A 12,500-nucleotide genomic window follows, 5' to 3' on the forward strand; every position below is an offset into this window, starting at 1 on the left:
TGCCCTCATATTGACTGCTCGTTAAATAATGTCTTACTGTTTCCTGACGGTTTATAGAATCACTATCGAGCTCAACATTCGCCAGCTTCGTGTGGGGATGAGAAACAGCAACAAGGAAAAAAATGCATGAGGAAACTCTTGGCCGCAGAAACCCTAAACAACCTCACCATTCTGTCCCAGAAGAGGAAAGAACAAGTAGGTTATATGAAACGTGTTTAAGTTGTTTGTAAGCCGATTAGAAAGCATATATCTATCCATGTTTTCTGCTTTAACAAAACTGCTTGTCAAGGTGGGAACACGAGGGCACGATGGCGGTGTTTATCGCATCCTTCCGCAAAAGAAGCGACCCATTAATTATGAAGCTAGGGGGAATTTTTTTGTTTACAAGACGTAACGCGTAGGAAAGCAGCTCTTTATTTCTTAAAAAAAAAAAAAGGGAGAAAATGGGAAACCAACATCTTTTCTCTGTTTGAAGGAAATTATAAATATAAGCTTACATAATATAATGAGCTTTATTAATATCACATTGAGAATGCCTGTTTTTGTAGTAAAGCTATTTTGTCGAACACTGAACGCCAGCCCGAAAGTGAGTTTTGTATAGACAGTTGTGTTTAAGATTTAAACAAATATCAACTGTAAATAACGCATGTTATGTCTGTTTATGTGTGAAATTTAATTATTTACTTTTTCCTCCAACAATCCAGGATTATGCACAATTGTATCAGACCTTCACAATTGAATGCAATGGTGAATGTTTTGATGTAGTTGCTATACATGAAAAAGAGGCAGCAAAGTTGTTTGGTCTTTACCTGTGGCACAAAGGAGACTTACATTGGCTGGAGGAAGGCAGTAAACCAGTCTTGGTTAAGGTGCGAAACACAATGGTGTCTTCAATATTTAACTTGTGGCGAAGTAAACAAAAGATTTATGCAGAAGTCACATTTTACAAGAAGGTAAGGGGCATGTATGTTCTAAGTTAACCCTGAAGTCCTACAGAACTTAGTAGAATCTTGTTGGATTTAATACAATATACTGCATACCAGTACCCTCCTGACTTCCTTCACAGCTCTTCATTCATATTTCCTTTGCCAGTGTCTAGAAAATTGAGGAGGTTAGGAAGAGGCAGAGTTTTAAAATGTCCTGTAAAGGATCATACTACACACATTATAAGCAACAACCCCACCAATTTAGCATCCAGTTTTTATCCCAGTTTGTTTCATTTCACCTCCTGCTCCCTTCCTTCCCTGCCACAACATTTCATAACCTACAACAACAATAATGTTACATCTGGACTACCACTTTAAGCTCATTCCTGTTGTAAAAATGTGACTTTGACACATGATAAAGAGTTTAATAATTTTTATTATTGTTATTATTATTATTATTATCATTATTATTATTATTATTATTATAGTTTCACACCTATGTGCTACCAACCCCTGCACCTCACGCCCAACCAATCCATGCCTCAATTATGCAAGAGATTCCAAATGCTTTGACTAAGGAAGATGAACCACTTTATGTTTTGAAGACAATTTTTGGTTACGAGTCCTTTCGTGAAGGCCAACTGGAAGCGATCCAAGCCATAGTTGGTGGCAAGGACTGTGTGATACTGATGCCCACTGGTGGAGGGAAAAGTTTGATATTTGCAGTTGCAGCCATTGTAAAGCAAGGATTGACTGTTGTGATAGAACCTCTTAAATTTTTAATGGAAGAACAGGTTGCTATTTTACGAGAAAAAGGTGTGTCTGCCTTTTACTTCAACTCTTCTCTAACAGATACAGAAATGGATTTTGTCATTCATAGTCTTACAAGGTTTAGGTCCCAGTACGTCATGTTATTTACCAGTCCAGAATGCATTTTCAGTGAAAGACTGAAAAAAGTCTTGTCCAGTTGGAATGCCATTGGAAAACTGGGGCTAATTGCAGTAGATGAAGCTCACTGCATTGATTCCTGGGGAGTTGGATTCAGACCAGATTATACCAGACTTGGGGAACTAAAAAGCTACGGAACTGTCATAGCCGCATTTACTGGAACAGCAACACCTCACTCTTTACAAGTTCTTATTGACACCTTGAAACTGCAGGAATGTTCTGTCATCCAAACATCTTTTTTGCGAGATAACTTGTTTATTGAAGTGTTGGACAAAAAAGACAATGCAAAACAACAATTGGCCACAATGATCCTGGAAAAATTCCAGAACAATTGTGGAATTGTCTATTGTGCCAGAAGGCAGGATGCTGTGGATGTGGCACATGAACTTAAAAAGTATGGTGTTAGCGTGACATATGTTCATGGTGCCTTGAGCGACATTGACCGCAAAAAAAATGAGGAACTGTGGAGTAATGACAACGCTAAGGTCATGTGTGCTACCAAGTGTTTTGGAATGGGAATAAACAAAGGAAATGTCCGATTTGTTATACATCTCACATTCCCAGAATCCCTTGAAGATTATTACCAGGAAATTGGTCGGGCTGGGAGAGATGGCTACCCTGCAACATGTATTACCCTGTTTAAATTTGAAAACCGGTCTTTTCATTTGCATAATATAAAAGAGATTGAAGATGAAGGAAACAAAAATCAAAGATACAATAAACTGAATGAATCAACTTATTTCTTCTATAATTCTACAGAGTGCAGGCACGTGCAGATTCTCTCATATTTTGGTGAAGGTGCTTCAAACCCATGTGAGACCACATGTGATGTTTGTACAAATGGACCACTAAGAGATCATGGCATTCAAAGTGATAAAACAGAACTAGCTAAAATTGTCATTCACTGTGTCATAGAAATGCAAATTGTTGGGAAAGTAAATGTGACTTTGCTCTCCCAAGTTTTGATGGGATCTGTGTCTGCAGAAATTTTAACCAGTGGACTGGATAAACTAAATGGCTATTGCAAGGCCAAGGAACTCTTGCCTGGGAGAAATGAAAGGAAGTTGTTGGTAAAATTTATATACTACCTCATTCTTAAAGGCTTCTTGAAAGAAACAATTCGTGGAGCAAGTAATTGCAATGTTGCTTTGACTGTAGGGGATGTAAGCAACCTGCTTTCACGTTCAGTTAAGATTTATTAACATAGAGCCACCTCAGCAATGTGTGTAAGTGAGCCTAAAGGTAGCTCACTCAGATTTATATCCACAATGAAATGTTCCAGAAAATATCCACGCATTATACTTCTCCTTGGAAAGTTGTTTGGTTTGAACCCTCCACCCCTTCAGAAATTCCAGTTTAGCTTCCTACGTTTCCTTAACTTGTTGGCCTTTAAACGCCTCCCCCAACCCCACAGAATTTCTGTATATGAATATATCACGTAACATGTAAGCACTAAAAATACCGGTCCTTTTCCAGTTGATCCACATTTATTTTTTGACAAATATCTCATTGAGAATGCTGAAAGTAGCATAGACCCTATGCAAAAATGGCTGCCTTTAAATTATTCTTTTGTTCATATTCAAAATAGCCCAACTAACCTCGTTCGGGATAACAAATTCTTTAGAATTTCTGTCTCAAAAACGAGGTTAGTTGGGCTATTTTGAATATGAACAATATGAACAAGAGAATAATTTAAAGGCAGCCAATTTTGCATAAGGTCTATTTCTGACCTTCAAGATTAGACCCCAGACCCCCCTACAAGTTAGTGCCTCAGATGCTCACTTGTAAAGTCCCCCCCCCCAAATTCAAAAATGCACTCTGCCATCTCTGTAAACAGGTTCTTAATATAATTTTCTTTATTCGCCTGGCCTCAATTGTTGAAAGTTCAGGTACATTGTGCTATCCACCCTTTAAACAACTGGGGCCTGTTCTGTCACTTTAGATTTTAATTCCAAGAGAGAGTGAGGGTGTCCCATGCTGCCAAGAATAAGTTACCATCATAAGAAATGACAGTGTTTATTCCAGAAATCAGCTAAAGAAGGCCCAGTGGCCCACTCTGACCTTTTCAAACTTGTTTGGCAAGATGTTTGGATCTAATAAATCTTTCCTTTGTAGGTTTTTCTTTAGGGGAGTGGGTGGGGGGACAGAAATGTAACGGTGATCAACTTGGTTTGGGTTTTCCAACACTCAAAAACTATCATGACTGGGTGCCTGTTCACAAATACAGTCAAATCAGACACCAGTTGCTTGTATCCTGCTAGTAATGTGCTTTACATGAAAGTACTAAAAATTCCTTGCTACTAAAGTTACTTTGTCAGAAGATCAAAGTGTAAATCTGGGAAGGCTTCATACAGCTTATCTTTAAATTTATCTGCAACCTTTTTAGTACCCTTCTCATTGACATTCAAAAGGCACTTCTGCACTTTACCACCTGGTTTGCCACCACCATCAAGAGAATACACATCAGGGGGCTCATCTGATTGGTTTCCACTGAAGAATCCGTTTTTCAAGCAGAACCAGGTGCCCTTCAGTTGGTCTGGAAATGAATCTGGATGGAATGTCTTTGTGTTGTATGTTCATCAAAACCTTGTTTCGAGGAATACGCTTTTTTGACAGCTTTGAAAAGGTCAATGCTAGACATGACTCGCTCACACATCTTTACAGAGGTATGTCCTTCAGGAAGAAATTAAGTAAGATTAAGGTTTTCAAATATGGTATAGTGCAAATGCCTTTACCTGTAACTTCAGGGGACCATGGCCTTATTACAACATCATTAATACCATCACTTTATCCTCAAATGGTTTATGCAAGCTGTTAATTTGAGCATTCCATTAATAACAAAATTAGCTCTATTTATCAGTTTCACAACAGGAACACAATTGAATGAAAATTGTAATGGTTTTAAAAACCAAAGATTTACATATAATCATCATCAACATCATCATCATCAACAACAAGAACAAAATTTTACACACCCTTCAAGATATTTTAATAGGAAACCATAGGTTATTAACATGGAGCCGAAACCATTCATTCATCAATGAATAAATTAGGAAGAATCGAAGGACAGTACAATTAATAATCATTTTAAAGCAAAAGTGTATTGTTAAAGTTTTTCTAGCCTGATACATAGGTCTTGAGAGGTTGGACTATTTCTGCTTCTACAAAGGCGTCCAATTCAATTGCACTCCCTTTCTTTCCAGAGAGGTTTACAGCACAGTGCTTCTGAAGCAACCTACGAAATGCCAAAGGCCATTTTCCAAGAAAAAAAGTTTCTGTGAAATAATTCTTGAAATTCAAATGAGCATAGGTAGGCAATTGCAGAATATAGCAAACTTCTCTTGCTTCACCCAGCACATGTGATGTAGAGATGTCAAACAGTTCTAGGAGGGGCCCATAATACAGAAACATTCTTGAATAGTACCGAAAGCTAACACTTCTCTCACAACATTGCTCTAGCCACTGGATAAAGGCGTCATGTAAGACATCATTGTGGTTTCCATTTTTCTTGAGGCATCCTGCCCTAACTCTTGGACCTGGGTAATAATCACTTTTAGCAAATTCAATTACAGCTGCCAGTCCATATGACCAAGCACAGTCTTGCACAGCCTCTTTAATTCTGTCTTGATTGCCTGATTCAAACTTTTTTCTCTTGAAAACATCTGATATGATTTTTGGCCGCTTCATTACTTTGTTTGTGATGTAGTGATATCCTCCAGGCCCTTGTTCCTTGAAACAGGCTTCGCAAAAATATCCTTTGGTGTGCAGATCACCTGGGATTATCCCTGCCCATTTGTAGCCTGATGCTCTCCCCATCACTCCTCTGATTGTTTTACATGTCCCTTGATCACCTACTAACCCTGTCACAAATCCTGCAGATTCCCTGCCTACTGACTTCTGGGGTTCCATGAATTCACCACTTACAGTATCCCCTCTCTTGAAAGAATTATCATAAGATGAAATGTCATCATCCTCGCTGTCTGATGTTTGTGGGTTTAGTAGCTCATGTATTTCAGCCAACTGCATTTGCTCTGCAATTTTCAGTGGACATGGAATATTTGTAAACAATGGTCCCCTAACACTGGCCTGGTGTTCAACCAATAGTTTACAAAGTTGCACATTCTTTTTGACAACAGCGATTACAAGAGGTGTGGCACCACACATTTCCTTTACATTTGGGTTGCAGCCTGCTTGCATGAGACAACAAACAAAGTCATAGTTTCCTTGCTCCACAGCCAGATGTAACAAAGACCGGCCTAGATGGTCTCTAACATCCAGATTGACATTCAGTAGGTCTTGGATGACGCGTCGAACTGGATCATTTTGTTGAGCAGACCACAGTTTATCTGCTATGTTGTTGTACAGCTCAATGAAAGCTCTGTCGTTTCTTGCAAAACGACTGTTAGCTTGATGAATTGTAGTTCCATTTTCATCGTCAGAATCACTTTCTTCCACCCCATCGTTTCCATCATCATCATCATCTGTTGATTCATGTGACATGTCAAACTCTTTCCCAGTTGCTTCCAAAGTTTTTATTAAGTCAGCCATTTCATCCCTATGATCATATAGCATAGTTAAGAACTCCACATGCTCCCTTGCTTTTTTCAGACTGAAAGTCTTCCTCCCGTTGTCAAATGGCAGTGTTTCAAGTTTTTCTAGTTCAGTTGAAAGTCCAAACTCATCAGCAAATTGATCAAGGATTGCACTTGTACCAGTAAGGGTGGCATTATATTCCAATGAAAGAGGCAATATGTGAACATCAGTCTTAACTGTTGACATACTTGTGTCGGTAATGCTTTCAATACTGGGAATGCTAATTTTAACATTCTGTTGGCTACTGTAATCAGCTTTAGCTAGCCATTGATTGCACTCTGCTTCAGACATGTCATGAATTGGCTTCTCATGTGTGGGAATCCTGTTTAATCCATTACTCAGCAAACTAAGAATAAACCTTTTACTAAACCTTTTCCATATGAGATCATGTTCATTGGAATTATCCAAAGTTATGTTGTTTTCATTCCACTCCAGTACATTGGCTTGGCTTTCACATGATGTCATAGGCTCAGTAAATAAATCTTCAATACCTCTGGTATCTGGAATGAGCAATCCTCTAACAGTGAAATTCCACATGTTTACCTTAGGCAACTTGAAAAGCCGATGATGCTTTTGATTTCCTCTGTGAATGTTTACATTGTCTAATAGCAATACAAGTGGTGTTTCAGGTGGTATTTTTGAATGAAGCTCTTGAAACTTCTTTTCCCTGTACTTGTCGAGAAAGGACATTAGAGTATCCCAGTGCATGGTTACACCAATTCTATTAAGCATGTTAATCATGCGTGCTCCTGCCCCATATGCAACCAGCATCAGAGTAAACACAAGAATGATGTGATTTCTACGGGGGCTGTTTCTTAGGCTCATCAAGAGACTCAGGGAATAAATGGCCCCTTTCTCTTTTCTAGAGTCATCAGAGGGGAAAAGAGTCTTAACAGTTTTCTGCTACATTCTTGACTAGTTTTTCAAACATCTCATCATTTATATCAAATACATTCTCCCCACTTCTCACACCAAAATTGACAGTTTTTGATAGCACCTCTACTTCAGCTGTAAGTTTGTTCTTCTTCTGCTGTGACAGTGACTCAGGATTGCCACTCATTAGAAATTGTAGTTCTCGCTCATAAAGCTTATCAAGTACTTGAGAGTAAGATGTCAACAGATCAGTTTCTCTTTTATACGCTTGCAATAGGGCTTGTACGGCATAGCTTTCACCAGCAGTTACTCTGGCAATAATGTCGTCAAGCAATTCATTACCTTTTCTCCTCGCATTAGCGATTAATCCTTGAACATGGCCAATTTCGCTTTCTTGGTTCAGTGATTTCTCTGCATCAGTGTTAAACGAAATTGCCTTTCTAATATTACCATACGTTCCTTTCCTTCTGTTTACGCATGCAGAAGGAAATGTCTTATTAACTGCACGTGTGGCAAGTCCTTTTTCACTGTCATTCAAGTTAAACACACTGAGAACCTCTTCCTGACCAACCTGCTTTCCAGGACTTTCAACGAAGTTCTCTTTCAAGGTAGACTGTAATCGCTCACTCCTCTCCTTCCCGAATCGTCCACTTAATGTACGTACTCTTTTGCTTGTCGGCTTTTCGAAGGCGTAAGTTGTCTACCTTTGTTGGCATGGCTGCTGCTTGCTTCATCAACATCTGAATAACAACCAATAAAGAACTCAGTGTCTCGAAGTTTCAAGTTCAGTCTCAAAACAAACAGTCAAAGAGAAATTTGTGACAATATTAAGCTTTATAACTTCAGTGCAAAGGGGAATGTTATTTGCACAGCTGGTAATGTGATGGAGACAATAAGAGAAATCAAAGAGGAAAGACAAAATGCTTCTCAACCTACCATCAATGGACATCTCGCGAAGAGATAAGTCAAGCTGATCCTCCATTGCTTTCGAAGGGCGCGAAGGAAAAGAATTTGAGCCCTCCCCCCGCGGGTATCAAAACTGGCTGTAAGAAATAACCTTTTTTTTCTATTTCAGTAAAATGAGCTTCTTTCAAAATATGAACGACTGCGAACTATTCGGAGAATAATAACGAAGGCTCTCGCCAAGTTTCAGGCTGAACAAATCGACGACGGATGAGAAAACGTTCCATGTACAAGAAAACAACAAAGATGTACAAGAAAACGACCGCAATCTGGCAGAGGTTCGCCCACCCACTCGATCTCGTTTCTTGCGCTTACACTCACCTTGCACAGCGGACTCATTCTAACGCCTTACTGATCACAGCCGATCAAAGCCGATCACCTTACCGATAACCGAACCTCTGTGGAGGAGAGAGAGCCATGCTTGAAAGAATGGCAGCTGTGACAGTCCTGGTCATAATACAAAATATGGCACATATACCCTGATTTATCAGCAAAACAAAAAACAAAAAAGTTGATTTTCAGATTGTTCAAGTAACTGAAGTAAACACCACCAATGAAATGGAAACGGAAGAATTTAAGTGCCCCATAAGTAGTATATCATGCATGATTCGACCCCGCAAAGGAATTTGAGGAGCTGAGGAGCGTTGCCAAGGACGCGTTGAAATGGAGGTATCTGATTGGTTCGTGGTACAGGGGTAGGTTATTAGGATTATCAAAGCTCTAATACTTTAAATAATTATCCAGCTGGCTCCTGATTGGTCGAGAGGAAATTTGATTGACAGACCGTGGGAATTGTTCAGAGGCGTGGTCATGAGCGTTCCGTTTTTGTAGACGTTTAAACGGACGAACCCGTTTTAGGCGTTTTTTAGGTCCAAGACCCCACTGGGACACTTCTCCCCAATAAGGAAGAAAAGATCCCAGACCCCCTCGGATAAAAACACAAACACACAAGAAAATCCAACTAAAACAGGTTTTAATGACTGTTTACAAGATCTCTACAAGAAGATGGTGCCCCGCACATGCACCCCGTAACAAATATTTACTATATATACAAGACATGGAGTAGAGTCTCCTTAAAGTCACCCCAGTTCGGTAGGGTCCCTACTCAGTCCAAACACAAAAGTTGGCGCCCCCCACACGCACCCCGCAACTTTCAAATATCCAAAGGTTGTGTCCTCACACTATCGTCCAGTACTTTTCGTTTGGGGTAAAAGTAAGAAAAGCCGTTACGCACTTGATTGTACATGTACATGGTATTGTTGACGGTGCGAAAGCCACGATTGACACCACTGCTTGGGCGCTGAGTGAGGAGGACGTCGAGATATTTGTCTTTGTCAATGGCATTCAAGCCTTTGCTCACCCCTTTGCAACTAAATTTGTCCTTTGCGCCAAAGCAGTAGTAGGTCTTACTGCAAAGTCCAATTAAGCCATCCCCTTGCCATTCCTCCTTGAAGAGTCCTGGCTTTCTTTTGTCGTAGGCACGATGTTCGGGTGTGTCCGTACGTGGAAACCAATTCCCTTTATCTGCCTCGAATGCCTCTCTCAGTTCAGGTTTCACCAGGCTTTCCACACTTTCCCCCGAAAGCGCCATGTAGGCACTGTCCGTGTCCATCTCGCAGAGTTGGAAATCACTGCGATCAAGATACTTGTCGACGCAATCATAGTAGAACTCCAACATGCGCCTCTTAGCGTTCTGGTACACGAAAAAGCCAATGGTCGAAGGAAGATTGAGTTTGATGGTCTTTTTACACGACTCCACTTCGTACGTGTTAGCATCAATGGACACGAGTCCGCGAAAGTAAGATTCGTTCACCAGTTGAGAGGCTTTCATCTCGGAGCAATACTCGACGTTACGGTGCCCTTCTTGGTTGGTAATGGTCTTGCCGTAACTCGAGTTTCCCACCAATTTCATGGTGTCGGCGATGATGGCTTGGTCAGGATCACGATCCCCTGCCCGTCGCGCATCGGAGACAGCGTTTCCAAACGGTTCGAAACAACGTTTTGGTGTGTACTCCACCACTTGATAGATCTTGGGGACTTCCAAACCGTGCGCCAGGTACCATTTGAGGAGCGGGGTGGCTAGCATGATTTTGGTAGCGAAGAAACTCCCGATCAGACTACGTCGAGGCTTGGGCATGATGTTGTTGTCCTCTGCAAACGCCTTCATGAAGGGACCAATATCCCCACGGGAAATCTCTGTGTTCTTAAAAACGGGCGGCATTTCGCTGAAATGTGCCTTGAGAGGGTCTGGCACGCGAATGTCACACTCCACGATCCCGAACAACGAGTCGTTCTGGACTGCCTCCAAAATCTCGGCCTCCGTCAGGGTGAGCTTACGATCCAGAGGTCTACCAAACTGCGAGCGAAGAAACTCACGGATCTCTGGGTGGCTCCGTTTCATGCCCGCCCACTGACATCCCCACATCTCCACCAGATGTCTCTCTCCCAACACCTTACGGAGGTAGGTCAAGGCCTCCGTCCTCTCACGCAATTCCACCATGGTCTTTCCATTCACCGCATTGGTTGTATCCCACTGACACTTGCAACCATGCCAATAACACCTGTGGTACTGAAACGCCGTAGCACTTGCTTGATCGTACCCATCCACCGGCAACCCACGACGTCCCACCCGTTTCTCACTCCCATTGGCTTCGTATTGTAGCTGGAGCCCTCGCGAAACGTTCAACCACTCCATCCACTCCAGGGCTTCTTCGGCGGTGTGTTTGTATTCTTTGCGAAACCCGGTCTCAGCACGCCGACGAGCATAGTGTCCGGTGGGCATCTCCTGCATGATACTCCACAAATAGAGGGCGTTTGCATCATAGCCCACGACCCCTTGACATAGCTTCGGGTCTCGTCCAACCACCTCCACCTCTACCTGACGGATCTTGGTCTTTCCCTTCTCGTGATAGCGGTGAAAAATGATGCTTGGCCCGCCCACCATATTATCCCGTAAGGTATAATACAGGTCTTTGTCCTTTTCATGAAACAGTGTGAAAAAGGTGTCCTGTGGTAGCGTCCCAAACAGGTAGATGAGCGTGACTCCCGGAATGGAGATGCCTTGTTTCAGCATGTCAATGTTCTTTTCTTTCCAGAAATCACTGGCTTCGCAAAACATTTCCACGTCCAGGTTGTTGTACCATTCGAGAAAATCCCGCATGGTTTGCATGTTGTGTTCTTGCCACACCCATTGGCAGTACGCATAGTCTTCCTCGCAGATGTTTTCGTTGCGCAAAGTGGAATGGAACGCTTCAGGAGGTGGTAAACACGTCTGTTCCAACTTGTCTAAAGAATCAAACCACTCGTACGGGAAGAACCCTTTGGTCTGCGTGCACCCATATGCTTTCAAGAATTTAGCGTAACTGAATCCAGGTGCTAAGAATACAGCGGAGGGGTTGGCGCAGTGGTAAGATCTCTGCCTTCCAACCCTAAGGTTCCGGGTTCCATTCCCGGTTCTGCCGAGAGTGGAATATTTGGCGACCTTCTTTCCCGCTGAAGTTCACTCAGCTTTCCATCCTTCCGAGGTCGGTAAAATGAGTACCAGCATGCATGGACTGCTTAGAAGCGGCTGCAATTTGCGCCTGAATATGCTTCCAGTCCGCTGGGGGTAAATTGATCATTGTAAAGCGCCTTTGAGACTTGTGATAAAGGCGCTATATAAATGCACCACTTTTTTTTTTTACTAAGAAACTGAGGATGTCCAAGAAACGCAGACGCTCTGAGGAGAGACACATGAAGGTATTGGTTTTCTTGATGGTGAACTTAAGATCATCCATCAGAATGGGCATCAGGAACCCTTTCAAGGCATTGATGTCATATTTGCCAGAGTTAAACCCGATAACAGGAAGCTGGGCCAAATGTCCTTTAGTTTGAACAGGGGAGGCACTGGTTTTTTCTTGGGGGGAGTCTCCTCGTCGTTCTCCTCCTCCTCCTCTGCCTCCACTTCCTCTTCCAGCTCTTGTTCTTCCAGCTTTTGGTCGATGGATTCGAAAAGCGCCTCCATCTCGGGATCTTCCATAAGATTAGCCTCCACCGCTGCACTGATACTCTCAAGGTGCTCCACCATCTCAGCTACCAACTCGTGGGGATTGCCATGACTGATCAAATATACGGGCTCCGTAAACTCGGGGACGTTGGAACAAATACTGACACTGGCGGGTACATGTTTTTGTGTCCACTCCAATTTGTCCGTATTGT

General features: G+C 42.0%; 1 pseudogene; it reads left to right on the forward strand.

Annotated features, from left to right (window-relative positions):
• The window catches only part of LOC138005262 (uncharacterized), an 11,035-nt pseudogene extending 6,338 nt beyond the window's left edge, over positions 1 to 4,697 (forward strand).
• The last annotated feature ends 7,803 nt before the right edge of the window (positions 4,698 to 12,500 follow it).

This window comes from Montipora foliosa, chromosome 6 (genome assembly GCF_036669935.1).
Source record: "Montipora foliosa isolate CH-2021 chromosome 6, ASM3666993v2, whole genome shotgun sequence".
NCBI classification, from domain to species: domain Eukaryota; kingdom Metazoa; phylum Cnidaria; class Anthozoa; order Scleractinia; family Acroporidae; genus Montipora; species Montipora foliosa.